Below are 27,882 nucleotides of genomic sequence, written 5' to 3' on the forward strand. Positions count from 1 at the left end.
GAATACATCTCCCGCCACTTTCTCGCACGACTCTCAAATGTTCCATGAAATTAACTCTTAAACAAAAGATAAGTCATGTCGCGGCGCCCCTCCGCCGTGCGCGCTTTTGAGAAGTTCCAACTCATCGGCGTGTCCCGAAGACGTTTGGCGCCGGCAATTTGTCCGCGCGCCGTCGGTCCCCGTTGCCTTTCCAGCTTCTCTTTTTGGCAACAAAGTAGCGAATCAGGCTGACATTCTGTTAATCTTTAAAGCAGAAAGCAGAGATGCCCGCCAAAAAGGAGATACAATCGCCCGAAACATTCGACTGAAAAGGACACGCCAGAAATATCAAACAGGAGGCAAAGTAATCAAATATGAAGGATGGACATTTCCGGAATCAGCTGAGCACAGGTGCTGGTCGGACTGCTGGAAAGCTTGGAATTTCAGGAGAATACGTACAATGTGGAGGAACGAGTCCCTGCTTTCAGCCGCCCAGGCCTGCGTTTTTCCTGCTTTGGAGCTTTACATACATTACTATAATCCTGCTCCTGTTCAACAGTTTGAAAATGTGCTACCACACAAGGTTTAGAGAGTCTGCGAGGTTATTTGTTCAACTGTGCGGGAAAAAAAAAAAGAAAAGAAAAAAAACCTCGAGAAATTGATTGCTGTCGCTGCAAATTACATTCAATAATTGAACTCGTAAGAACGCTGACAAATGTGACAAGTAGTTCTATTTAAATCCTCACACAAAATAAAAAGGAAAAAATAAAGACAAGGTAGAGAGAGAGAGAGAAAAAAAAATACAGAGAAGCACTTGATCAGCTGTGACTGCCGATCTGATCATGACAAATTGGTTCCACTTAAGGTCTCCAGCTTTCGTGAGGCAGTGAGAAGTTTCAGATTCTAAAAGAAAATGTTTTATATCGTGGCATCTCACAGCTTTCCCACAGAAGTTTCTGCCCTGAGAGGTTTTCCCACCCCTGGGGTTTTTTCTGTCACCGAGCGCCCGAGGAGGAGTCTGGTTATTTTTACTGATGTTAGAAATGAAATGATGATGTGAGATTCTTTGGTTCCCTGTTCAGACTTTGAAACTAATTTAAATTTAATCTACAAAAAGGCCTCACGAACCAAAGCTTTCATTAACTGGTTTTTGGGCTGCATGAGAAGCAAGATAAAAATAAAAAATAGAAAATAAATTTGGCGAACAAATAGCCGCCAGTATCGACATCTAGTTAAAGGGATAATTCATGATTTCTGAAGTGAGGTTCTGTTAGAACAAATGGATTCAACCAGGTTCCTACACACACAAAGTCTTGGAAAGAAGAGAATTTGGAAACGCGTTTTAACAGAAGGTGTTAAAACACGTTTCCATACTTTATTTCCTCTGAAGGTCTCTAGAAGTTGTCCCAACTAGAGCTCTCTTTACCTTTGTTGTGTAGTTCACACTTTATGATCCTCAGGCATTTTTTTCTGCTTACATTGGTGGATCATTCACAAAAAGGCAAATGTACTTACACAGAAAATTGAAGTCTAACCTGTGAGCCTCCAACTATTCTCTTGGTGTGAAAAGGCATCATCATCATCAACAACAACACCAAGTTAGCTAAAGTCTCATCGTAGGAAAAGGAAATCACCGCTTACTGTTCTTAACGCCGCTTCAAATGCCGGACAAAGTCGGAAGTTGTTCATCTCCACAGGGATTCTTTCTTGTTTTTGATGTTGCATTTAGTTTTTTTTTTTGTGGAATACTTTGTGAGATATTTACCCAGAAGAAACTATTCTTAGGAGCTTTTTTGTTTGTTTTTTTACATCTGCATAATGTGATTGGCTGTGCTGCAGGTTGCACATATACATACTGTGTGGGGGAAAAAAAGAGCGATGGATTGAATGAAATCAATAAATGGTGCACACTTTTAAAATATCCGTTTTAAACTTTAAATTCAGGGTAAAATACCAAGTGTTTTCAAGTAAAGAGTCCAATTCAAGTACAAAGTCATTGGTGTAAAAGTCCAACTCAAGTGACAGTTCTCTGAAAATTGACTTTTTCCATCTCCCGTGGCAACCATTCAGCTGTGCAAAACGCCTGGGTGGAAAACTCCCAAGCTTCTGCCTCACAGAGCAGCCCTCCCCCACTCAGCTCCTTCAGACTAGCCAGCAGCAATTAGCAAACACCTGGTGGAACCGCTCATCTGCAGAGCTCACTATATGAGCCACGTCTCAGTGCAACTCTGGTTAAAATGTGGCTAAAGGGTTAATAGAGGAGCCATGTTGTGATGACTTCCTGGACATGGACTGTTGGAAAGAGCACACGTTTCTTAAAGAGACAGAGGCCCAATTTCAAGGTGCTCAATCGCGAAGTGAAATATCTTTCAAGTCACACTTCATATATGCATCATATTTAAATCAACTGAACGGACCAGTTACTTGGTTGTGCTAGAAAATGGCACTATATGCCTGGAAAACATATAATACTTATCCTTTAATGACTAGAGTTTATGTCATGTGACTGGAGTCCCACCTCTTTATTCTCCTTATGTCGTCATTAACATTTTTTAATTCCATAAGCGAGAGATGCTCATTTTGAATCTTTTTGTCTCCTTCTCATCTCCTCCAGTTGCCATTGTGTTGCCTACCCTCCACTGTCGAGGGCTCACGCTTCACTCCTCTCCGACTTGACTCGGAATCGAGTTAACTTGTTGATATCGCCTATCCTGAAACCAAAGAAATCCTGAGTGTCACGGAGCCGAGTAGGTGTACTCAGACCATCTGCCTTCCACTCAGAATTTATTTCGCCTGCTTTCTGAAGAAGGTCCCTGCTGTGCATAAAGTGAGACTTTAGTAAACATTGACAGAGACACGCATGTTAGTGTTTTGGGTCATGCTCTTTTTTTAGCACCAGCATGTTTAGACCTGCATGCCCGTCGCGACGCTTTCCGCCGTGTTTGAACTGTATCCCTGTTGCCGTTCCAGAGGATTATGGCTGCGTTTTATTTCGTTCCCCGATCTGAACATTATCTACCTGCCGAATGCATGAGTGGACATTTTCAGACTTGCTGCTCTAAACACACACTGATTTCCAAATCTGGGCTCACAGGCTCATCTGGATGGAGATGATGTTTTTCCAAATGAAAAGGCGCCAGCGCAGATGCAGCCCTGGCTGTTAAATGCTGCGACATGCTCTCCGGTGTGGTGCCTACTCTGTCTGCTGTTTTTAATGGTAGGTAGGTAGTAAACAAAAGGGTTGTTTTTTTTCCACTGGAATTGTTTTTTTGCTGGCAAACAAATTGCTGTCCTCTATATTTATGGCAACAATGAACCAGCGAGATGCATCCGTGGGTTATCAAACCACAAAACAAGCTGAAAGTTAAATTTTCCGCATAAAACAAAAAAACATTTGAACCGCTGGTGGTGTAAAAAAAAAAAAAAAAAGTGACTGTAGCAGCTTTGAATATGAATTTAAATGAGTAATGCAAACATTTTATGAAACCTAAATGAAATCATTTTCATTTTTACAAAGTTGGTCCAAGGTTTTCTTTAGAGGTAACAGCTTGATAACCTAATAAAATACCGACGACGAGAGTGGACACGGAATATGGTGTTCCGTTTTTCATTTCTGCTCCAGAATAATAAGTCATTTATCTACCAGAAATTAGAGAGGATCACTTTTTCTTTTTTTTATGAAATAAATATGAGTATCCAAATTAAAATGCCCCCATATCCAATGAGAATACTTTGCAGTAACGAAGTTAAACACATGTGGCTCTGAAACTGAAAGCCCCTCTGAATATTTTTGCTTTTTGAGTCTCTCAGAAAATAGGATTTGTTTCTTATTCTGCGGGGCTGTCAGATTCCTGAATGCACCGCTGCTCACAGTTCCTGCTTAGGCCTCGAATGTGGCGACAGTCACTCTCGTATGCAAACACGCAGCGTGCATTAATGATACCCTGCCATTTATTTGATTGAATTAGTTGCATTTATTTTAGCAAAGCTTTCACTGCTTGCAGAAAAAAAAACAGACTTGCTTGCAGTCTTGTTACATTTTCAATAATAATAATAATAGTTTTATGTATTTTTTTTCTGACTAATGGAGGTTTTTTTGATTTTTCCGAGAGCAAAAATCTTTAAAGCATGATTCATTTTCTGCAATGAACCTCAAATCAATCTAAAATGCCTGAAATCAAAAATAAAAGCGTATGTTAGCAGCGCCACAAGAGTTTGTGATAGACAGCGCCAAAACCTGCATCCTGACTCTGATTGGTTGTTTCTATTTAGCAATGGGAGAAGACAGGAGAACTACATTTTTCCACGGATCATCCGTCTCATTCCATACTGTCGCAAAACAGTGAAAACACATTTTCTAGAAAAGTTACATACCCCAGCTTCAACGATTAATCGCCAACTACAGTAGTTGTCAATAATTTCTGTAAACCAATTAATCCAATTAATTGCTCCAGCACTAGCTGTAATGTGACAAAGTGCTTAGAGGAGAATGTGTCCTTTTGGAAGACAAATCTGCTCTGCTGTTGTTCTGAAAATGACTCTCAGATGAACCTTACTCACTTCGCAGCTCCTCGTTTGCAGGGTGCGGAAGCAGCACCTTGCACCTCACTCTGCTCCCGTAAAGGCAGCTATTGTTTCAGAAAACAATGCAAATCCAGCCCTGCCCTCGACAGGCCCAGCACGTAGATCTGATTAGAGCTCTTCAAACAGTCGGCTGACCTGTGGAGGAGGAACGAGTAAAGCCTTCCCGACTCCGGAATGCGGAGGAGCTGGAGTGCCGTCGCCCTGAAGGGTCCGCTGCCGGCTCAGGACATGAGCACCAGCCTGAAAACAAAACAAAACATGTAATGACTTTATCTTTCCGGTGCCTGCGGGCTTTATCTGGAGCATTAATGTGCTACTGGTGGTCACCCTCTATAACAGTGCAATTAACCCCTCCCACATTCACATCCCCATCTCCAAACAAACAGATGTTACCATAACAATCGGCTCTGTTTCTGACCGCCTCATGCCGTGTTCATGACAATGCAGCTGCTGCGGCTGCAGAGAGGAAGAGCGGTGACTCGGGAGCAGGACGGATCATGATGTCTGTCATTGTTTTGTTTTTTTTTGTTGGTTTTTTTTTTGGACTGAAAGGAGGGAAGCTGCTCTGAAACCAGCCTGAGGCCATAAAGGCAACGGTGAGGTCGGAGCACAGGTTTCTGCCTGTGCATACCGAAAGCCTTGTATTTTGAATTTAACCACACTAGAGAGGCACGGACAGGAGGATTTAAAATGAATGAAATGAAAGAAAAATGGGAATTCCTAAACATTTCCATCTACTGTGTTTCTGTACAAATAAAAAAGTGAAATGAAACAAAAAAAATCCTCCTATTCAGAATTGAGTAGTGGAAAAAAGATGCCACATTTGTAAAATTAGTATCTGTCCAAGTTCACACAATAAAAATGGGGGAAATTATTAAATGAAAGCAATGAAGGCTCCTGAGACAGAGCCTCCAGGGGAATGGAAATTAGGACTGATGTTATAGCTATTGGCTGATGAAAGACTTCTGGAAACAGCTTAATGTGGAACTTAAGCCCATGTCAAAGTCCCTCTTTAATTCAAAACACTTTTACTTTTTACTTTGTTTACTTTGTTTTTTTTTTTATATGTCATAGCATTGTAACTGAATTCATCACTGCTCACGTACAGTCTGTGTGTCTGGTACGGCAGTAGCACATCTGCGGACAAGAAGGCGCTCCAGAGGGTTGTTAGGCCATCAGAGAGAACCACAGGCTGCCCCCTCCCCACTATGGAACAGATTTACACTTCCAGGCTCCACAAGAAAGTTTTGGACATTTTAAATGACTCTTCACACCCCGGCCATGGTCTCTTCCAGCTGCTGCCATCAGGCAAGAGATACAGAGCAATAAAAACCAGGACAAATCGCCTAAAAAACAGTTTTTACCCGATGGCAATCATGGCACTAAATTCAAAGGCATAAGAACTTCTGCTCTTGACACCACTTTGTTAAAAATGTAAATTCTGTTGCGACACCTCCAGGCACTGCAACCATCTTCTGATGTCTATTTATTTCTCATTTTGTACTATTTATTTCTTTATCTTTGTATATTACGTATATACACATAACCTGCATCTTAACTCCGAGTCGAGCAAATCTCAATCTCGTAATCTGTTGATGACAATGACAAATAAATCTTATCTCAAGTGACTTGCCAAACCGGTTTGACTCATGAAGTTATATACGGTTGAAACTAAACATTCACATTCATGATTCAAAAGATCTGATTTTGAAATGTGTGCAAATCTATTTCCAGGCAACACCTGAAACATAATGCTTTTTTGTGACATCTTAATGAAAATGAAGAATGAAAAATGAAGACCTCCACAGGCTTGGTTTGTAGAAGGGGATAATCTACTGATGCCTAAATGTGCCACGTTATTCCCCCCCTTACAGCAAAGTATTAAAACTATGGGCATAATCATTATAGTTTAAGAAATATCCCAAAGATGGATGTGACCTGAGGTGAAACAGCAACCCTGGAGTGAAAGTGAAATAAGGCTGGCTGAAAGGAGTAAAAAGGACTTTAATCATTTTCAGTGAAACATGTTCTGTACAGACATGAGCTGAAATGCCGCTCCTGGAGTAAGAAGCCATTACTTCAAAAGCAACACAAGAAGTCAGAACAGAGCTTGGAAATTAAGATGGGGAAGAAAAGAGTTCTGACGAAACTAATGGGTGGAAGGACCTGAAACTTAATGCTTCATTTTGTGACATCTTACAAAAAAATCTGAATAAATTAGCCAAGCAAAGGAAATTTCATTTTAACAAAAAGTAAGCTCCATCAGGACCCATCAGAACCAGGATCAACATGGGGAGAAGACTGTGGACTTCTACGAGTTTGGTTCACCATTGGGCATAACCTGCAAGTGTCTAAAGGTGCCATGCTCATCTTTTCAAACACTGATTCTAATAATTATTAAGACCACGAGAACAACCAGCCATCCCACTGTTTTAAGAAGGAAATGAGTTCTGTCTCCCAAAGACGAATGTGACTTGATGTGAAAGTGAAAGCAGGCTGGCTGAAACCGTTAACGTATCATCCATTATATAACATGTCCTGTCCTGAAATGCTGCTTCTACCAGGAGAAGCCATTACCCTCAAAAAGTTAGAACGCATCCCCATTGTGAAGTAAAGAAGGTGGCAAAATAGTACGAGATCACCAACGGAGGAACTGACTGCAAGAACGGATGACAAGGAGTGAGGTAAGTAACAAGTAAGGTACGATTAAGGCAACGAGTACCATCTACAGGCCTGATTATCCATGCAACACTGGTTCTGTTGGCGGGAATGGGAAAAACGTCTATCAAACTGCTGTGAAAAGCTTCTGGAAGGACACCAAGTCATGCACTCATTCAGCTTAAAAGGCAATTCTACGATCTATTGCGGTAATGTATACAAGCAGAATTACGTTTTTCACTATTCTCTTACTTTACAAATCAAAATAATGTATTTCTAATACAGCCCTGGCCCTAAACAGGAAAGTCTTGGATAGATTTAATGATAGAGGGGAGAAGTTATTTCTATGCAGTGTACGTTAATACCTTATATCAGCACTAAATCCCTGTTCAGATCAGAGTCTGATGAAATCAATTCCTTTAATTCCAAGCCGATCACTTCGTCATCAGATCCACCGGTGTAAACGAAGAGCAATTTAAGTACGAGCGGAGTCGGCTAATAATGTGATTGAAATTGTTTTTATTCGAGGACGTTAAGCCGATTGTACTGAGTCGACCCCTCGTCCTGAGCCAACGCCTGGCAACAATGGAGGAAATATTTCATTTTTATCAGGAAGTGACCTCCATCAGAACCAGGGTCAGGATGGGTAGGCATCATCTGACTGACTGGGGGATGAAATAAAAAACAAAGAAAACATAAAACCACTGGTCCAGCAGTACTTTTTTATGTTAAAGAAAAATGGAGTACACGATCTATTGGGTATGAAGGATGGCGCGACAGGTCGTCGCAGAAAGAAAGTTGAAATGGCAGAACCTGATGTAAAATAAACACCGCACTGACCCTTTCCTTGGTGAGAGGCCGTTTGAAGTTGCTCAGTTTTTGTTTTCCAGTCTTTCTAGAATTTTCTTCACTTCTTTGTTTTTACTCATTTGCAACCTGCAAATGAGTAAAAAACTTGGGAGTTGCGCCCGCTTCTCGGTCCCCCCTGCTCCCCTCTACTGTTGTCTCGTTTCTGGTTGTGCCACACACAAATCGCTACGAATTTATTCACGAATATAACCAACTAATTCCCAAACAATATTTTTTAATGAATGCTGTGCACATGAATGAGCTTTTTGATCAAAAACTGTCAGTTTGATTGAACTTCTCGGTCGGATCCTGTTTGGGAAATAAACATGAAATTAAATCAGTAGCTGATTATGGATTTTTTTTTCTTGTTAATTCTTGGTATATAAAAAAAACCAGCCTTCAATATGAACTCCCATGATGCCCACAGAGGAGTCTGACATGTTCTTGCTCTGCTGCCTGTTCTCTGTACTTCCCTTCTATACAATCCTGCTTTCCAGTTAATTTTCCTCTTTTGTTGTGCGTATTTCATATGGAGATTAGTAAACTGCTTCATTCAGTGTGTGAATGCAATCTGGTGGAACTGGTGATTTTTTTCCTTCTTTTCTTATTGAGGATCATCAGAATAAAATATCAAAGCGGAGTCACAGCAAAGTCTTTTCTGGACGCAGTTGGTGGAGGTTAATCTATTTGCACCAAGGGCAAATATATGTTCCTAAAATGTGATGTTTTTATTCGTCACTCTATTTTTACATACATTTATGTTTAGTACTACACAAAATATTGCACCTGCTGATGGCTTGTTTTTTTTTTTTTTTTTTTTAAATATACCCACATCTATTTTAAAACAGAAAAAAGTGTTTTCTGGAAATGTCATATGTTGTATGACTGACTACAGAAGAATGTAGTAGATTATCGTGCGCTGGTGCAGATTAAAAAGAAGATTTTTGCACTCCTAAAATTACTTTGAAAATTCCTGCGACTTGGTGGAGCCCCCCATATGTTGCAAACCAAGATAACAGACTCTTAAAATAGTATTCTTTAGGGAGAAAGTAGCAAATATGCATTTGGTTTTTTTTAAATTTTCTGGTCTTTACTGCTTTTCTTAGATGGTGAAACCACACAAGAAGAAAAGAGAAAAGAAAAAAAGAAAGTTCAACTCCTGCTAAATGTCACTTTTTTTGGTTTCTGTCGTGTTATCTTACCTTTAAAGGTTGCTTGGCGAGATTAAAACCTGCATACAGTAACCCCCATTTTTTAATAGGCTCCCCTGGTAAAGACGTATAAAAAGTCCCAAAGCGTTTCACACTGAAAGAACCGTGACCTCTCTTCTCTTTTTTTCCCCCCCAAACATTTTAATTACTGCTCTGACTTTAAATGTGGGCAATTTATGGGAGATGTTATTTTCCCGCTGACTGACTTATAAATCCAATTTTTTAAATGGCATGTTTTCTTGTCTTTGCCATTTTGAAGAGTAGCTAAAGGTAAAAGAGAGAGAGAGAGAAAAATAAATTGAGTGGCCTGTGTTGGAGCCCAATGGATTATTGGACTGTACACAGGACTTCAAGATAAATTTCCAAATTTCGAAACGAGGGAGAAGATCCTAGACTTTCTGAAAAATTTAAGATTAAAAATTTTTTCAAAAAGTTTTGTTAAATTCTGAAAGTTTAGGATATTTTTAGCGGGAACAGTCGTAACATGAGACGGGGGTGTGAATACTATCTGGGCAGTGATTTAAGAGGCTATTGTCAGCGTCTGGGTCAGTGTGACAGGCGGCTTACTGATACCGACTGCAAGGTCGAGTGCTGGAGCCAGACCTGATAAAACTGGCAAGAAAACCCCCCCCAACATGCACAATCACACACAGACGAGCACACATTTAGAAAAACACACACACACGGAGTCCTGCTTTCTCAAAAAAGTGACCCTTTATATGTCCGTAATTATATTAATCGATAATATAATGCGTCAAAGACGATTCAAAGGGGCAGAGACGATTGATCGGTCATAATTTAGTTTACACCTCATTGTATGGAATAATGTGACAAATGGCTGCCTTATTCTCTGCCTGAAGCTGTGTATAGAAGAAGAAGAAGGATTTTGTGCTACCAATTAATCCTGTCCTTAATGTTTGAATAAATTGGTGTGGAGAGGAAACTGTTGTCATGTTTCTTGCATTAAACAAATGCACAAAGTTGTTTTTTTTTATAATGCAACACTACTGATTGTGGCACTAGTAATTATATCAGAAACAATGATTACTTTTTAACTTTTTGTATAAATGTCCTAAAATTAACTGTTTCTACATTTTTTCATCATGACATCTTGCAACTGCTTCTAAAAATGTACTTCTGCAACTTTTTTTTGAAGAATGTTGTGGTTAAAGTTACAAATAGAAATCTACATCGTTTCATTTTGTCTGTCTACAAAGTTTCCTTTCCTTCAGAGTTTATAAAAAAGAGCAGATTCCTCGAGCCTTTAATTTTTTTTTTCTTCTCTCCATCTCCCTGGTTGGTTGGAGATGGATAAACAGTTTGAAGCTATGATGATGATTTATGGATGAATTTGTTTAATTTTACTATGGAAAAAAAAAATTGTACATATTTGAGTTTGCTCTTTTTACAAGGAACAAGTCCTCCACAGGGTATTTGATTACATAATATCAATAGAAAAAAAAAAAAAAAAAGACCCAAAAAAACAGATCCCACACATGCTGTCAATGATAAATTAGCCTTGTGGTTTGTGCCAGAAACTCTTTTAAACTATTTTGACAAATAATAACTTGTGTGAAAGACATCTTATTTGAATGACAATGATTATATATATATATTTATATTTTAAGAAGGATATAGAAGTGTGGCAACCATGGCAAATATATTAGAGCTATAAGATATATGAAACATCAATAATTGCAGTATTTCATTCCATTTCTTTTAAAAAAAATCAAATGTTTTCTTTTTTTAAAGATTTTGCAGCCATGCGTCTCTTAAACCAGGAATGAAGTCGTGTCGTCTGTATCTGAAGGGCAGATGTTGTACAGGGAAAACAGACCTTCTTTTTGATAAAGACCTTTTTTAGTGGGAATGTGTCAAATGGATGTCAGACTGATGAGAGACTTAAGCTACAATGAAGTGCAGTGGTAGGAAATGTGGTTGAGCTCTGTGGAAGTAAACAGGTGAAAAGAACAGATTTCTACTGACCTACCAGAAAACATGCTGGAAGAACTTTTTGGCCCCAGTATCATGAAACCGCAGACATTTTGATTAAAAGGAGAAAACAACACAACGCAGCTGTTCCACAGCTAGAGCAGTTTGAGCAGAGTCAGCAGCCAATCAACCAAAATGCTCATTTTACAGCAATTTTTACTGTTCGAGTCTGTATATAATGAGTGAGGATGTCCACATGTCATTTTAAATTCATGGATGGAATCACTTAGCTTAAGTGGTTAGCTCCAGCCAATGCTTCGCTGTGTATTCAGATTGTTTTTGTCTTTTTCTAAACCAAATGAAACCAAATTAGTGTTCAACTGCATTCTGACTTCAGTCCACCGCATTTGTAGCTTTAGCTTGATGTAGCATTAATTTAACATAGCATTAGCTATATGTAGCATTAGCTTAACATAGCATTAGCTTGAATCAACTATCAAGACCCAAACAATATGGACATGCTTTAAAGAGTTCAGGTGGCTTTTTGCACCATAATAAGCTTTTAAAAACGACTTTCCTGTGTAGATCAGATACCAACTGAACTAACAAGTCAAGAAATAACACAGATTTAAAAAATTGGAAGAATGAGATAAATCAATCAACAATAAGAAATGAGAAACTGTGCAAGCCCAGTCATGTTCATTAGTAAGAAAACGCTGGATAAATATAGATTTTTAGGAAGAGAAAAGTTAAGTAACATAAACAAGTGCAATGTTTTAAAAAAAAAAATAAAGTTATGGTAACACAAAACAGTAGAAATAATTTTTAAAAATGTATCGGTCAACTGGGTGTTTGGGTTAAAACGTCATGCACCCTCACTCGGGCGACCCAGATGAGACGGATCAGGCCTCAGCTAAAATAACAACAATACGATCAGAAACATGATAGTATCAGTAACAAAGCAGGCTATTCTTCAGACACAGTGGTTAGCAGGACAACCTCTGTCCTCATCAGAGGAACAAATGTGGCATAAATTACTGCATCCATCCATCTACTGCCAAAATGTAAGAGTTTTGTAGGCCAGTTTGTATCCAAAGCGGTGATTCAGCACTCTGGAGAATCACACGCCTTTGGTTTGGACAGAGAGCTTTTAATTTCCTCCGTAGAGTGGCAGTTATTTAGGTCTCCAAGTTCCTGCTCTCTAAATTTCTTCTCCTCAATGTTTAAAACAACCCTCAAAATCATCACTTCATGATCAAAATCTGAGCTGGACACTTTGCCGTTACGGCTTGTCCTGTTTTTGCTGTGGACTCAGGCCAAAGTCTAGCATCAGTTTTCCACAGACTGATTTTAAGCTGCCTCCCTTTTCATTTCATGCTTTTTCACACACTGCCCAATTTTTGTCATGTGGATCAGTGTAATTATCTCAACCCAGACACAATTAAAAAGGAAGGAAAGATGCAAAACGATGTAACTTGTTCTTTAGAGGAACTAGCCTTTGCTCTAAGGAGCTAGGTGACATGCATTCACTTCTGGAGCTTCCCCTGCCCTACTCTTAGACGCATGCGTCTAAATTCTGAACAATAACATGTTTCGCTCACTGGTTAGAAGGTGATGAGGTACATCTGAGGTTATGCGAGCTGCAGAAGCAACTGACTTTTTTGTGCATGGATCTTTGAAAGTAAAAGCTTTCAGATTAAATACAATGCTCTGTTCAAGACTTAATATAAAAACACTCTGTAGAGCAGCTTTACAGCTAGACGGTTTTTTTGTGTGTCCTTGTTGTTGTGTTGCTGTGGCTTTCATAGCTACAAAATAAATAAATAAATAAAAAATCTGACAAGAAACATTTCCACAGACAAACTCGTTTTGTCTTGCCATTAAGGAACAGGCTTCATATTACTGAAATGGAAAACATTTAAGAGGCTGCAAGTGTCTCTGCGAACCATTATTAGCTTGTCGGACTGCTGTCAGGCTGAATCAGGAGGTGCGGCTTATCACGCATTGCAGAGAAAGTTTCTGCAGTGTCTGAGTCAACCATGTAAATGTCAGAGTGGCTTCAAAAAAAAAAAAAGGGAAAAACAGGAAAAGGAACACGGAGCCCCTATAAAAAGACTGTCCTATTTTAAGCCTTTCGTTATGACAGAAAATAATTTTTAGATAGCCATCAAAAGCTCTTTGCCACTTTACGCTTGTAAATCGAAACCATCGTCTTGTTACTTACCAATTTTTTATTTATTTATTGTTTTACTTATTGTGTTAGTCGGTAATTCAGCCTGATTAACCTTAATAATCATGCAGGGTCAAAGCAGCTCTAACAATCAACTAAATGTGCATCTTTATCCACTCTGGCTGCCTGCTGCTGCTGCAATTAGGTGCAAGTGAATGCATTTGCAAAGCAAAATAGGATTAGGTGCTGGAGGCAGGGCTGGGCTCGTCTAATGGTTGATGAGTTTCTTATACCCCCTTTTAAAACTTCCACACCTGTTAGCGTGCACGCCGCAAAAAAAATATTTAACGTCGACTGCTAATCCCGCATCTGCTCAATAACTTTCATCTGCTCAAATCGTACGATCAGACAGTCTCTTAAAGAATCATAATGGTAGTTCTGCATCTTCCAGCTCATTAGCTACAAATCAGGCGCACTTTGCATCAATGGCTATTCTCCAGAGCAAACCACCAGATTGTAGATTGATTTCCCATCGTCTTGGCAGCCATTATTTTCCATTCATTTTCAGTGTGCTACAAAAATAAACTTAAGGAGATTTGAAACTTGCCGGAGACGAGTGATCCATCACAGCGAGCGGCATGTTGCCTCTGATTTTTGTCAATGATGCGTCTGCGTCACAAGCTGCTAAACACTGCGTGTTTTAAAAAAAGCGGACTGTTTGGTCTGTGCGGTCAAGGACGAGCGCCGTCCCACATCCGACGTGGCGCGCTGTCAAAGCGGAGGCCGCGTCAACGGGACCGCACAGTGAAACTGAAACCGGTAATTATTCACAGATACCTGATCTAGAATTTCGTTCAATATCGGGACCGATACAGATATTAAAATCGGATCGATGCGCACCCCATATCGTCTGGTTTCGGTTTTCTCCAAAGCCTTTGTGCATTTCAGCCTCGACTCACCAGATAGAAATAAAACATAAAAGAAATAAAACTACTGGGTCTCAAAAGTAAAGGCTGCAGTGGAGACTGGCAGCGCTTAGAATCGGGGGAGTAAACTGATGATGTAACAAAAACAGAGAGACTTTATTACTGAATACAGGCAGCTAGTTTGAGCATCATCAGGCATTCATGAGCAGGCTCCCTGGTCCCAGACAGTCATATCAGGAGCGAGCCGGTGGTCTTGACCTCTTTATTTTCTCCCCACCAGGCAAAACACTTCCCACCGTTTTTCTGCTCAGTAACGTTTTCAGCGTGGAATGACATTCAAAACCCCTCTTGCAGTTAATAAAACCAAATATTTTAATCATTCACGGTGCCAAAGAGCAGAATCAAATGGACTTGTGTTTCCAGAGAGCTCATGAACTGCATAAAAACGTATTTTTAAAACACTAAAAAATGTATGCATGTATATTTTCATTTCATTCATTTTTAATAGAAAATGTCCTTCAGGGTTTTTGAAGGTCTTTCAAAATATTTTCTGGAGCTTTGGCCGCCGTTTCATGTCTGGTAGCTGATTAATTTCAGAGGAATGATTTTTCCCCTTCAAAACACAGAAGTTTGAGCAATGAATCAGTTAGGTGTAAAAAAACTCTTAAACTGAAGTGATGTATAGTTGCATAACAGATGCTCATACAAAATAAGTACTTTTTTTTTTTTATCTTTACAGCTCTGCCAACAAAAATAGTCACTTAAAAAATGTGCTAGCTTAAAAACAATGCACATTTTTCCAGATGTGTTTGTGAAGATATATTTTTTTTCAATTTTAATTTACAGTCATTCAATAAATTATAACACGACTTCCGATGGAGCTCTGCTGTGAGATTAAAACAACCTTTTGAAAATCATTTTCAAGCAGGTATTAAACATATTTTTATTATCAAGCCTACACTTCAGTATTTAAAAACAAAATTATTGGTTGGATGTCTTATAAATGGACCAAAAAATCATAAGGAACAAGAATAAAAAGCTTCCAAACAGTGTGTGTCTAATTAATTTATATAATGCGTTTCACTTTGTGAATGAAGTTACAGAAATAAATGGACTTTTCAATCATATTTTAATCTAATGAATGGATCTGTACGGTAGATTATTTTCCAGGGCTGACATTTCTTCTTTTGCTTTCCACTTGCTCATGTTTAAACAAATCTCATTTGCAGAGAAAAGTCTGACTGCTTGGAAGAAAAAACAAAAAAGTAGAGAAATGAGAAGTGTAACATTTTGGACCCAATGCTGCCGTTGTGGTTCTGCTTTTGACCGAGGCAGCTACATCTGTCTGTAGTTGTTTTGCCTAACCGAATTTGTTGAAAATGCTGATTATGTAAGTGGATTTTGTACCACTCTCTGCCATGCCCTGGACATTCTTTGAAGAGAAATGTTTGTTCTCAAAGAGTTTTTCTTGGTTAAATAAAGGTTAAGTTAAAAATTAGATTTGGGTCCCAATCACTGCTAAATACGGGAGGGAGACCCTGCCTAAACTCAACAGATGCGTGTTGTTGCAGTGTCACTGAAATGCTAGCTAGTTTATTATTCGGAAGTTCAAAACATTACATTTCTGAAATAGTGGAACTGTTTCAGAAATCTAAGCCATATCCAGACATGGCTTAGATGACAGAAAGTCAAAATGTGTTACTAACCAAATGATGACATTAAAACAGAGTGACTATGCTAACATTAGCCCAGCACTTCAAGACTCAGAAGGAGCAACGTGTAAGTTTCTTATGTCTGTTTTGGTTTCAGAAACATTTTCAGAAATCAGGACAAAGCTTTACGCGACACATTGTCAGGACGTTGCAGTAGCTTCTTTGAGCCCTTAACTGTCACCCTCAAAACACCTCAATTTAAGTCACTGGGGTCAAAGGTTTTAATCTCTTAGCTGACCCCTTTAATCTTTAACCCCATGTTGTAACTTACGGAGCCCCAAAGGGGACATGGAGAAAAAAAAAATGTCCCGACCTATTTTCTCGAGATCCTGCGCTGTTCTGACCGTCTGTGCCGCCCACCTATCCGTCCTCCCTGGTTTCAGTGCAGATGTCACGTCGCCTGTTGCATACTCAGCAGCTCCCTTATCGATACATCCTGCCTGTGGAAATTCCATCCGTTTTATTTTGTTGAAGATTACAGAAAGCTCTATTTAAGTTATTTATAATTAGCTTTCCTCAAGTTGCTCTGTGACTTCATGTTTTAAAGTTTACAGGACAGGCGGTTGAAAACGCTTTAGTGTAGTCTGTAGTTACCAAACTGTAAACAAGAAAGTCTCATTGCTTGGGGTCAACCAAGTGAACAAAATACATTGTTTTTGTGAGCCATTTTGCCTCTTAAATATTTTGGTTTAACAATACTTTCTTTATTAAACCGTGCTAAACAGAGCATGTTGTTATTAAGAGTGATTAAAGCTGTGTATATGTACAGCTGCTTCTGACCTATATTAAGAAGCTTTACCTGTCATTTCAGGTGCAGTGACCTGTGCAGTTCGGTGGACACATTTTGACCAGTGAGCCACATTTGAAGACTACCAGACAACGTATTAATGTGCAAAAAAAAAAAAAAAAAAAGAAGAGTTTTTGGGGATTAGATGTCTGTGTTTAATTTTGTTTCAATAAAAATGTTTTCCATGTCTGGTAGTTTCATTCTTGCAAACATTTATAGTTAGAAATTCAGATATTGTAGCATTATGCCACATATTGCACCGATATAAAAACCTTCTGTCAAGCAATTATCTGATATATTTATACGCAAGCCCACGCTTGAAATAAAAACCTATAAACCTCCCCCGTGTGTCCTCCATCGCTGTGATTATTTCATTACGTCTCTGACCTTTTGGATCTCAAGAAAGTAAGTCGGGATCTCGAGAAAAATAATCGGGATTTCTATTTTTTTTTTTCTCTCCATGTCCTCTTACTTCAGGGGTGGGCAACTCCAGGCGTTGAGGGCCGGTCTCCTGCCACCTTTAGATGCATCTCTACTTCAACACACCTGAGTCAAATAATGAGGTCATTAGCAGGAGTCTGGAGAACTTGACTGCACTTAGGAGGGGATTCAGCTGTTGGATTCAAGTGTGTTGGACCAGGGAGACGTCTAAGAGTTGCAGGACACCGGCCCTCGAGGACCAGGATTGCCCTCCCCTGTCTTAGGGGCTCCATAGTAACTGCACAAATTAAAGTTGAGACAAAATATCAGATGTGTTCAAGAAAAACAGAAACTCTAGCACCCAGAACGTTACTTGTGAATTACTATACGGTAATATTGATGAAATGGTGAAATTGTGACTGCAATTGAGATAAGTCATCGATCATCTTGAATGACTCGGATCAAAAATTTGGACAGAGACTTCATATGTCATATAACTTGTTCATTTTCTGTAACTTGTACAATATTTACTCATCTTATAACTTTAAAGAGAGTTTTTGAATTGATCACTTGCTTAATAGAATCAAATAGTTGTACGATGCCTCCATTCTAGCCAAACTAAGAGCATTCAATGTGAAGTAATGCATAACAACAAAGTTGTATAACTCGCCAGTATCACATTGGTATACATGGAAACTAAAAATTAAGAAGAAAACAATTTATATAGTATAATTAAAAGCCAATATTAATCAGTAGTTTCATATTTTGCTTTATAAATGAAGTATTTCGCCTCGTTTGTGGTTCATTTGGGGAATCGGTACTCCCATTGCATACTGTTGCAGCCGTGCTTGTGGGACACACAGGGGTAAAGCAATTACTCAACCTTGTCAACCCTGTTTTCTCGTTGGATGTCTGTATGGACTGATAATGAGAAGGATTGCCTATCTCTACCTCTAATTAGACAGCCTCTTTAAATCTTCGTATACCTGTTGTCCGTTACTCGCAGGAATAAATCACGTTTCCTTCATTCATCTTCCGGACGCCTTGGCAACTGCTCAGAGGACAACAAATCAGTAAACTGAGCAGCATAAGTAGCCCGTTCACATGCCTTAAATAACCTGCGTGTCCCACTAACTTATAATGCGCCATTTCAACCAAAATACCAGAGATAGTCCTTGATATAAAGCTATTTGTCCTTTCATTTGTGTGTATTCAGTTAAAATGATGTGTTAAGACATCATTAAGATGCACTCCCTGCGAAATGTCACCCATATTTAAAAGCATGTTTAGTAAAAAGAGAAAAAAGATGCTTTGAAAATCCCCATCAATTTTTTAAAGAAATCATAAAATGTTCATCACTTTCAAACGATGTTTTTGGAAAATATGGCCTTAGTTTAACTTCATCAGAGCTGTCATTTCTGTAAAGTAAAAAACAAAACTTCAATCTCTTCATTTGTGGGGGCAAAAAGCGAAATGTGGCACTTGCTAAAATGTCTCATTACTCTTAACGAACTGCATCCTGGTTCCCTTTCATGTTCAGAAGAAACATTTCACTCTCCAGCTTCACAGCTAATCTGAGGGGTTTGAAGCACAATCCCTTTCCCATGAGTCAACTTCTAATTTTACATCATCTAAAAAAAGGTGCTTTCTCCCCCTAGTTAAGGCTCTCGGTAAGTATGGATCTATAATAAAGCTCGATTTGACGGTGAAAAATTCTCACCAAATTTTTTTTTTAATCCATCCATCTGGTATCTTGTGCTTGTCTGAGATGAGTTTACAGATCTGCATCAACACCCTGAATCGACTGCAATTCAGAAAGTGACGCAAGAGTAATTTCTAGTTAAAGATGTGTGCGTATTTTTCAAGGTGCACCTTGCTAGCACCTGGTTGAATGCCGTTTCACCTTCAGAACTGCCTTAATTTGTGACGTAACTCCAACAGGGTGTTGGAAACAAAACAGAGATTACAGCCCATTAAAGCATGCTAGCATAAAAAAGTTACTGCAGATTTGTTAACTCTTATTTATCGACATTATGTAACCTCATCATGTTCAAGAAACCAGTCTGAGACGATTTAAACTTTGAGACATTGTGCTTTATCCGGCTGAAAGTGCTCATCAGATGAAGTTGATGTGCCTCCAGCCAGGAAGGACAGGAAGTTGGCATAAGGATTACTAATCCCACAATGTACTCCATCGAAGACGTTCCAAGAGGAGGAAGAGGAAGTGTTTCAGGAAAGAAACTGATGTATAAATTAGCTTCGCATAAAAAATTTAAGAGGTGTTTTTTGTGTCTTTATTTTAATCCTTCAAGCTGATTGGGTACAAAGAGGCCAGTGAATGCAGTGCTTTATGTTTATTCTCAAGTTTACTGACGTTTTCCTTCCCTGTCTTTCTTGCCGCTAAGCACTATAAAATGTGCTAATATGCCCAGTTTTCTTAAAAGCTAAACGCTAGCCAAACTAAGGTAATAGCAAAATGCTATTAAGGCACCGTGCCTTAGACTTCCAAAACATAGCTTTTCACTGTCTGTGCGGTCGACCCTAGTGAACTGCTAGCATTCATAAACAATAAATGTTATTTATGGCATTAGGAATTTAAAAAAAGTTTTTAAAAACAGCAAAACACTCGTTTCTTTCCAGCTGTTTAAGCCGCCATCTTGTGAAAGGCAACTTGCTCTGGACTGAACTGTAAATCTCCAGCCTTTTCATCTTGTGCTCTCGCCTTTGATCGCTCATGAACAACAAATCAATACACTTGATCTCCTCCTCTTGAGCCAAAGAATGACCGCAAATTTTCAGTGAAGAGACAAAAATTTTACATTTTCAAATAAGACTTAGGCATTTCCACAGCGGGGTTACTCTTAGTCACATTGGTGTACTCCAGGTGCTCAGCTCTCTGGAGAGCATGAAACATTTATTCCATCAATCAGTGTTGAAGAGATGGACTCAATTAAGTTTCATTTTCAAATGATGAGTCATTAGGCTCCCCGTTTGAACAAACTGACCCCAAACAACGCAAAACGCCGCCAAATTGAATCCAGTCAGATGTTATTTAAGCATAATCCACAAATATTCTCATTTGGAGGCGAGCGCTTGTTAAACACGGTTGGGAAAAAGTTTAAAAACCCAACTTAAATTAGATGGGAGTGCAATAAAAGAGGCATTGAATCCAGAACTTCAGCAAAAGCCTCCACAGGAAGTTTTCCTTCAGTGCTGAATGAAAAAAAAGACGAAAAAATAAATAAATAATTTACACAACGAAGTTCATTCAGTTCTCTACCAATGTGATTTTCCTAGCTTGCAATTTTTATTTTTGCGAGAGAAAGGGCTCGGCTTGATACATATTTTTTCCACAAATGAATACGGGCACAACAGCAGCAGAATCAGATTCAGACTTTGCCCACTGCCTGTGATAAAGTCAGCAGGGGATTTGCCACAAGACAAGTCGTCACTGTGGTGAATTTTTTTATTTGTCTCTAGAGAGACATGCGAGAACATGATGCAAAACCTACACATGAAAGTAGAAAGCTTTCTATCAAAGATAATAGAAAACAACTGCTAGTACATTGATTTTTTTTATTAGATAAATAGGTTAGATAGTAAGATAGACTACGAATGAACTGATTGACGAGATAAGAGACGAAGCAATTTAGTTTTCAGTTTGTTCTTACACTTAAGTTGGAACAGGTAGAAACGGAAATGGTCTTGGTTTACAAACTACGCAAGAAAGGTTCGCTTCAACTCAATCAAAGCGTAATCTTTTCATGTCATTATGGGATTTTTGATAATTCAGTCTGGAACAAGAAAAAGGCTATTATAAAAAAAAAAAACATTTAGTTTTTAAAAATTAACTAAAAAACAAACCGAAAAACCCGATAAATGTTCAGCTATGTATGGTGTAATGTTGTTGTATAACTTTAACGTTATACAACTAAAATATTATCCACACTAAGAGGAACGCTTGCATTTGAATTCTTTCTACTGAAACATTAAAAAAAATCTGCAAAGAAAAAGGGTTACATGTTTGGTAAAAAAGTAAAACTTTTCCTTTGCAAGGAGTTTTTTTAATTTGGCCAGTTTCTCCAAAATCTCTCGTCATATTTGGTCGTTGCCTCATTCATTTGATGCTTTATGCACTCTTCCGTCACAAAGCAATTGACTTTTTCACCTTCGTTCACCCAGTGACGTAAATCCATCAACCAAACACCACATGCAGTCTGCTGTCGATCAAATTGTTCACACTGAAGGGATTCCGAAAAAACGAGACATCAAATCTAATAGTGTGGTGATTATTCTGAAACATCAAATTTTGGGTTTTTACTTGTAAGATAATCATTTAGATAGAAAAAAAATATAAAACCTTGAAATATTTTCCACTGCGTGTCATGAATCTCTATAAAATGACTGTTCCACTTTCATTTTTCATCTCATGAACAACAAATCAATACACTTGATTTATTTTACCTGAACTAATGCACTTTTAGGCGATGTTCTAATTTTGACTACATTACAGCCAGAGGATTAAGAATGGGATGTTGCTCATATTCGCTTCAGCTATTACAACTAAAACCAGCGATCAGGCCTGAAACCTGGGAGTAGTGATGGACTCTGACCTGAACCCCCAGAGCCACATAAAGACAGTTACAAAGTCGGCCTTCTATCACCTGAAGAACATTAAAGGACTAATGTCTCAGCCAGATCTAGAGAAACTCATCCATGCATTCATCATTAGTTGCATTGATTTCTGCAACAGCGTCTTCACAGGTCTGTCCAACAAATCAATCAAACAGCTGCAGCTGATCCAGAATGCTGCTGCTCGCGTTCTCACTAAAACCAGGAAGATAGAGCACATAACACCAGTTTTAAAGTCCCTCCACTGGCTCCCTGTAGCTCAAAGAATAGACTTTAAAATACTGTTAGTTTATAAATCAGTGAACGGCTTAGCACCACAATACATTAAAGATCTGCTTTTATTGTATCAACCTTCCAGACCTCTCAGGTCTTCTGGTTCTGCTCTGCTCTGCATCCCCAGAACCGAAAACGAGGAGAAGCAGCTTTCAGCTTCTATGCACCACAAATTTGGAACAAACTTCCAGAAAACTCTAAAACAGCTGAAACACTGACTTCCATTAAATCTCGACTAAAAACCCACCTGTTTAGAGTTGCTTTTGAATCTTAATCAATTACAAATTTAACGATGGCACTGGTCTTAATGTCATGTTTTAATTGTTGATTCTATGTTGCATGACTTTGTATTTTTGTGTTTGTTATGATGTAAAGCACTTTGAAATGCCTTGCTGCTGAAATGTGCTATATAAATAGAATTTGATTGATTGATTGATATTCATGTGTTAGATAAGCAAATGCTGAAAGAGAATTCGCTTAACAAAAATTCCGACTTCCTACACTTTTTAAGCCAGCTAAATTAAACATTCCTCAAGCAAAGCCAGCGCATTGCCCCACGCAGATGATTTCAAACCTTTCTGTGCACATGAAACAGCCGTGTTTCGCAAACCTGAGCCTGGAGTAACAAACAAAAGCACAGAGACGCTCTCCATCTTGGTTTATAAAGACAGCAACACAGCAACATGCCCAGAGGCACAAAAACAAAATGTAAAGTCCTCAACTTCACCATCAGAGTCCAATAACCAAGATGTCCTTCAGCCATCACTGTATTGCTCCTGAACCATAAAAGCATGCTTCTTCTCTTTAACTGGACTAAATGTGGCATGTGAATGTGATCCAGAAGAATTAAATGTAATATTTTTCAATAGTGCAGAATTACAAAGCGATCCGTCTGTAAGCTCGGCGAGGAAGAAAAACATAACTTCACTTTTTGCGCTGACCTCCACAGTGATGAGTTTGAAACTAGGAGGCTGTTTGCACAATTACACGCCGACGAGTCTTTGTGTTCGCCGTCTGCGAGGAGTTAAAACCGTCTGCAGACAAAGAAACCAATTCCGGTGCGCCACGAGTGGTGTGAAGTGGAGAAATGGAAACGCTACGTGTTTTGCAGCACGTCAGAAAACTTTGTGGGCCTCATAAAAAAATTTTAAAAAAATTATTGATTTTCATCTTTTCTTCTGGGATAATGGGAACGAAAAGGGGCACCTTACATTTGTGTCTTTATGCTTCCTAAAATACGTCTGGGGAGGGAAGCTTTAAAAGAAGACTTCTCCAGCTTGGTTCGTAAATCTTGGTTTCTTTAAACCTGAATCCTTTGACGGACGTAGAAGGACTCCACCAGTGGTTTTCCCAGATTTACACTTCTAAGGAATTTTTTTGCCCAAAGATAATTGTGAGAATTGTGAGAATTGGGGCTTGTTTGAAATGTTTGCAGTCTTGGCTGTTTACATGCTGCCTGCTCCGTTTGTTATATGAACAGAAATGTTGTGACCCTGGCTAGAGCTGGTCCAATTCCACAAAAACATAAAACATGTCATAACCCGACAATTTTTACTTTTTTGTTGTGGTATGAAAGTCATGTCGTATTAACTGCTAAATCTCCTTTCCCGCAGGTGCAATGTCTGCTCCGTGACATGTTTTAACCACCGAGGCCCTCCCATTACCTCCGGGCTCCGTTTCTCACCGTTTCTTGTCTCAACAAGCCGCATGCCTCTTGTAAAGGGTGAGAGGTCAGCTCGTTCGCGCTTTCCGAACCCTGACATCTGATGTCTTCTCCATTTCAGATCGGGGAGACCTCCGTTTTCCCTTGCTGTCAGGGCAAAAAAATAAAATCCATTCAGCAAGGTTTCATGAGTTGACCACAAACAAATCCTAAGCAAAATAAATAAATAAATTAAAAAAAAATCAAGGGCCAAGGGTTAACCTGCAGAATAATTAGAAAATTCTGTAAAACTTTTCTAGAAGGTCTTACATGTATTCACTATAATTCTGTTTTAGTTTCGCTCACCACACCTGATTACTGCCTGACCTGTAGAAGCAACATGTTACAAAAATAGAAACTGGCAACATGAGATAGACGAAAAAATTTCAAAAAGTAACATGATTCACTGATCCGAATCTGAACCGCATCTAATTTGTGAAAAATTTTTTTAAAAATCTATAAGATCAATATAATTTTGGGAAAACCATAACAGTCAGAAGCTGACTAATGCAAACATAATTTCTGCTCTCACATCACAAAATCCTGAATTCAGTGTGCGAACTTGCCTTCAAACACACTTTGATTTTTTTTTATCTTAAACTGGCTGTTCATGCTCAATTTTTTCCAATATGACTTAATTAAAATTAGGAAAAAGAAGTAGGAGGCCAAATTTAGTACACGGCAATCTAATAGACGCATATTCTTAATACATAGCTTTGTGTTTCGCTTAATTGAATCCTCTTTTGAAATTGTATTTTCTAACACCTCAACTTATAGTTGTCTTATATTTAAATTTAAATAAATTACATCATATATTTATATTTGAGTTTTTGTGCATGAAAAGATCCACCTTTAAATCACCAACAATCACTCAAACAGACTACAAGAACTCCACTTATTGATGGAGATTATAAGGTTCGAGATCCTTCCACAAATTCGTGGAAATCCCACAAAACATTTGCAAGATCGTGCAAAAGTTTTATCCTGCAGGCTTCAGTTAACCCGTTAGTCCTCAGTAAAAAATTAAAATTAAAAAAACAATCCTCGCTGTGGTGATTACAGGGCATTTGAAATATTATGAGGAAAAAGCTTCTGAAGTCAGAAAAAGAAATATCTGCAATGACTCATTCACCCCCCAACCTCACTCATTTACATCTCCACGAGTTCATGAAAAATGAAACTTCTTAAGATTTTTTTTTTTTTTGTCTGGCTCCTTCAAACCAGTGGAGAATTAAAGGGCTGAGAGCAGCCTGTGCATTCTGATTCCATGACACGGAGACCAATTAAAAGTCACCGGTGTTGTTTCGAGGCTGCAGGGCACAGACAGACTGACACCCTCGGTGCAAAACAGCATACTCAAGTGAAAACCAGCCAGCACTCTTTAAAGCGAAATTACACTTCTCGTACATCATTAAGTCTGTGATGTTTAGCTCTCTCTGTTAGGTGTTTTGTGATCAAAGCAACAATTTACATTTGATATTTTGCACTCGCCTCCGTCACGTCCCTCTCATCTTAACCTCGCTTAACGCTTTCCCCACTTTTCAAGTCGCGCTTCCTGCATTCTTGGCTGAATTTGTCAAGACTTGCTGCATGCTTCGCTGAAATACTTGGAGCAACGCGGCTGAGAACACATATTGTAGCCTACAGTGATAAAAAGAAGGGAAAGAAAATCAACACGCAGTAACGCCGGCATATTCTGATGAGATAAACTTACGTTAACCTCCAAACATCTCCCAGGTTTCCGTGACACATTGTGGTTTTTTGGTCGCTGCACAGCTAGTAAATGCAAATTAGTTTGCAAATTACAGTAATTATTTTGTGAATGCTGGGTACCTTCAGGACAAATGCGAGAGCAAGAGGGAAAATGGTAAAAGGTTAGCAAATTGCTAGGTAAAAACAGCTTCTCTGTGCATTGGCTCTGCAAAACAAATCATTCTGTAAAAATAATTTGATTTAGGACCATCAGAAGAAGATAAATAGAAGAGGGAAATAAAATAAAGACCAAACTTAGTTCTGTTACTCATATTGCAACAGAACATCTTTTTTTTTTTTAAAGACTTGGGTTTATCTGGGCGATAAACCCAAAATTAACTGACAGAAATGTATGATGATCACTATGACGGTATTAAGAAAGTGAAGTTGTTTATGTCCTGATTTTTCCACAGATGATCTGCTTCATACTGTACTGTCTCAAGATTGTGACAGTTTTAAAGAATGTGGGGAAAAACAAAACAAAACAAAAAAAACACTTTTTATAAAAGTTGCATGCTTGCAGCTTTAAAGTTGCCAGACGGCAGCTGCAATGGTGCAACGTCTGAAAGCACCAATTACTCTCCCATCAGTCGGTTCTCAGCAGTTCATCAGGGGTTGGGTCACAGTGGCATCCAGATGTCCTCCCAGGGTCCTGGAGCAAAAGGACTAACCCCATTTATCCTCTTTTTGCTTACTTATTCACTCAAAGTAACAATGATATATGAAGGCTTCAACGTAGATCGATGGCTGGACGGGATGTTTTTCCTCCTGGCTCCACATGATCTCATACCATATGCACATCACTGCTGCATCCCGTCCACTTGTGGATCACCTGCTTTATTCTGGCGCTAGTGAGCAAGACTCTAAAGGACATGTTCTCTGCTTGAGGCTGCAACTCACTCCCGACCCACTGAGAGGGATACACCATTTTGGCCTCAGGAGAAGCTGTTTCTCATCCAGGGACCCTCCGCAACTAACAACTGCCCTGGCGCCTGCTGAAGGTCATATTTGGGAAAAGAAACCACCAGCTGTGCGAGTCTGGGTTTTTTTTCCCTCCAGCATTGGCAGCCTAAAGACCTGCCAGAAGCCCAGTGTCATTAATATTTGAACCATATTTTGTCTTATTTTATTCAGCTGTCACCAAGCTGATCTTTCTGGACTAAAGCCGACTGAACCAACACCCAGTATGCACACGTCTTACAGGGAAATAAAGTCCTGAATTTTTATTTACACATGTACACATTTTTAAACCTCTATTTTTTTGCTAGGCCTACAAAGAAATAAAAGTCAATGAAACAAGATGTTGAGATTTTACATTCACCAGCACACATTGATTTTGACCAACGCATATTGAAGAGGTTCAAAGAACCAAATCCAAAAATGTACAAAGACAAAAAGAAAAAAACAACCTAATGTAGCGCACACTTCGTTCCAGTAGATGGCAGTAATGCACATCTAAACATTGATTGCCAACTGCCATAAGAGAAGAAGAAGAAAGAAAGGAAAGAAGCATGAAAACATTTCTGTAACGGGACAAAAAACTTAATAAGATACTAGTTAAACATAAAATAAATAAAGCGGTTATTAAATTTTTGAAGGTAACAGGATTATATGTAAGAATTTAGATTGGGGGAGATGCTCTGGTCCACACTCCAGCACAGTAGATGGCGATAATACATCTTAACGTTAGATGTCACCCGCCAATAAAAATCACAAAGAAGAAGAAGTAGTAACGGGACAAATTATGGGATGGCACCAGGTGAGACTAATTAACTGGCTAGAAGCAACCGAGGGAGGCTGACGTCACAACAGGGAAACAACAAAAATGTTGGAAGAAATAAATCATGAGAACCTCAAAACTCCAAACTAAGATAAGAACAGTAAACTAATATCCAAAACATTAGTACAGGTATTTAAAATACTAGTCTTTGTCATGTTTTGGAGCGATTGTGTTGCTTACTTTCTGCTTCCTCAGGAAAAGGGTTGGAGCTGAGATGGTTGTTCTCACAAGCTACCCATCGTCTGGTTGGATTCATATTGTGACGACGAGCCCCTCAACACCTGACGGCCGACCAAACAGGTAGAAGTGAGTCTTGGGCTCACTGGGCTCCAGGAGAGTAATGCAGAGTAAAGTCTTACCTGAGCACCTGCTGGATTCTTGGCTTTTAAAACACTAAAAGTACAGCTAAAGGTTCTCATTCTCCCCAAGTTCAAGCTCTTGGACGCTCCTTGTCCATTGTCAAAGTCTCACTCCAGCTGGTTAATGTCTGGTTCGGTTCTAGCCAAGTTGAACGC

General features: G+C 39.0%; 1 long non-coding RNA gene across 1 annotated transcript; it reads right to left on the bottom strand.

The window, feature by feature from the left end:
* Positions 1–4,084: 4,084 nt before the first annotated feature.
* Positions 4,085–27,882, bottom strand: LOC114161515 (uncharacterized). Its single transcript, XR_003599031.1, has 3 exons — positions 27,727–27,882; positions 27,548–27,648; positions 4,085–4,803 (listed from the first exon to the last, which is right to left on the bottom strand). It is a non-coding gene; the product is annotated as an uncharacterized LOC114161515 (long non-coding RNA).

Source organism: Xiphophorus couchianus, chromosome 18 (assembly GCF_001444195.1).
Source record: "Xiphophorus couchianus chromosome 18, X_couchianus-1.0, whole genome shotgun sequence".
NCBI lineage: Eukaryota > Metazoa > Chordata > Actinopteri > Cyprinodontiformes > Poeciliidae > Xiphophorus > Xiphophorus couchianus.